Below are 2370 nucleotides of genomic sequence, written 5' to 3' on the forward strand. Positions count from 1 at the left end.
GCATTCAGAGTATCAATCTCAAGAACTCCTTTCTTCTGATTCATCCCATTGTTCACAGGATTCCTTTCAGAAGTGTACATGAATTGGTTATTTGCAACCATTTCAATCAGTTTTGAGCTTCTGCAGGCATCTTCTTCAGATGAAGAGAGCCTCCAGCAGAACTATCCAATGACATCTTGGACAGTTCAGACAGACCATCATAGAAGATACCTATGATGCTCCATTCAAAAAGCATGTCAGAAGGACACTTTCTGATCAATTGTTTGTATCTTTCCCAAGCTTCACAGAGGGATTCACCTTCCTTTTGTCTGAAGGTTTGGACTTCCACTCTAAGCTTACTCAATTTTTGAGGTGGAAAAAACTTTGCCAAGAAGGCATTGACTAGCTTTTTCTAAGAGTTCAGGCTTTCTTTATGTTGTGAGTCCAACCATATCCTAGCTTTGTCTCTTACAGCAAAAGGGAATAGCATAAGTTTGTAGACCTCAGGGTCAACCCCATTGGTTTTGACAGTGTCACAGATTTGCAAGAACTCAGCTTGAAACTGATGAGGATCTTCCAATGGAAGTCCATGAAACTTGCAATTCTGTTTCATTAGAGAAACTAATTGAGGCTTAAGCTCAAAGTTGTTTGCTCCAATGGCAGGGATAGAGATGCTTCTCCCATAGAAGTCGGGAGTAGGTGCAGTAAAGTCACCCAGCACCTTCCTTGCATTGTTGGCATTATTGTTGTTTTCGGCAGCCATGTCTTCTTCTTTGAAGGTTTTTGTTAGGTCCTCTACAGAGAGTTGTGCCTTAGCTTCTCTTAGCTTTTGCTTCAAGGTCCTTTCAGGTTCAGGGTCAGCCTCAATAAGAATGCTTTTGTCTTTGCTCCTGCCCATATGAAAGATAAGAGAACAAGAAAATATGGAATCTTCTATGTCATAGTATAGAGATTCCTTGAGGTGTCAGAGGAAAAGAAAAATAGAAGGAAGAGTTAGAAAATTCAAACTTATCAAGGAAAGATGGAGTTCGAATTGTACATTGAGGAGTAGTGTTAGTCCATAGATAGAAGGATGTGAGAAGAGGGGAAGAAATTTTTGAAAATTAAGTAAATGATTTAAAAAAAAAAACATTTTGAAAAATACTAATTTATTTTCGAAAACTAAGAGTGGAAAAGAAATCAAGTGATTTTTGAAAAAGATTTTGAAATTAGAAATCAAAAAGATATGATTGAAAAATATTTTGAAAAAGATGTGATTAAAAGATATGATTTAAAAGTTATGGTTTTAAAAAGATGTGATTGAGAAGATATGATTTGAAAAACAATTTGAAAGGATTTGATTTTAAAAAAATAATGACTTGGCTAACAAGAAAAGATATGATTCAAACATTAAACCTTTCTCAACAGAAAAGGCAACATACTTGAAATGTTGAATCAAATCATTAATTTATAGCAAGTATTTTTGAAAATAGAAAGAAAATGATTTTGAAAACATGTGATTGAAAAGATTTGATTTGAAAAAGATTTGATTTTGAAAAATTTTGAAAACTTGAAAAGAAATCTGAATTAAAAACAGAATCTTCCCTCTTGTGCCATCCTGGCGTTAAAATCCCAGAATGGTGCACATTCTGGCGTTTAACGCCCAAAACTCACCCCTTTTGGGCGTTAAACGCCCAGCCAGGCACCCTGGCTGGCGTTTAAATGCCAGTTTTCCTTCTTCACCGGGTGTTTTTAACGCCCAGCTTTTTCTGTGTAATTCCTCTGTAGTATGTTCTGAGTCTTCAATTCTCTGTATTATTGACTTGAAAAGATGCAAATTAAGATTTTTTTTGGATTTTTAATAATGAGGAATAGTCAAAATGCAACTAAGATCAAATAACAATGCATGCAAGACACCAAACTTAGCAGTTTGTATACTACTGACACTAACAAAATGAGAATGCACACAAAACACTCAAGTCAAGAGAATTTAAAGATCAGAGCAATGAAATCATCAAGAACATCTTGAAGATCACTTAAGACACATGAATGAATGCAAGAAGAACAGAAACATGCAATTGACACCAAACTTAAAATGAGACACTAGACTCAAACAAGAAGTATTTTTGGTTTTTATGATTTTGTAATTTTTTTTGGATTTTTCGAAAATTATATGGAGAAGAAAATAAAAGATATCAAAATTCTTAATGAGAATTCCAGGAATCATGCAATGTTAGTCTAAAGACAATCCCCGGCAACGGCACCAAAAACTTGGTGCACGAAATTGTGATCATCAATGGTGCCATCAACATGGTACGCTCAATTACAATCTCAACTATTTATCACAACTTCGCACAACTAACCAGCAAGTGTACTGGGTCGTCCAAGTAATAAACATTACGCGAGTAAGGG

At 35.2% G+C, this 2370-nt stretch overlaps 1 non-coding gene across 1 annotated transcript; it reads left to right on the plus strand.

The window, feature by feature from the left end:
- The first annotated feature begins 229 nt into the window (after positions 1-229).
- LOC127743617 (small nucleolar RNA R71) lies at positions 230-337 on the plus strand. The gene has a single exon (XR_008005001.1). It is a non-coding gene; the product is annotated as a small nucleolar RNA R71 (small nucleolar RNA).
- The last annotated feature ends 2033 nt before the right edge of the window (positions 338-2370 follow it).

The sequence above is a fragment of the Arachis duranensis genome, chromosome 10, assembly GCF_000817695.3.
Source record: "Arachis duranensis cultivar V14167 chromosome 10, aradu.V14167.gnm2.J7QH, whole genome shotgun sequence".
NCBI classification, from domain to species: domain Eukaryota; kingdom Viridiplantae; phylum Streptophyta; class Magnoliopsida; order Fabales; family Fabaceae; genus Arachis; species Arachis duranensis.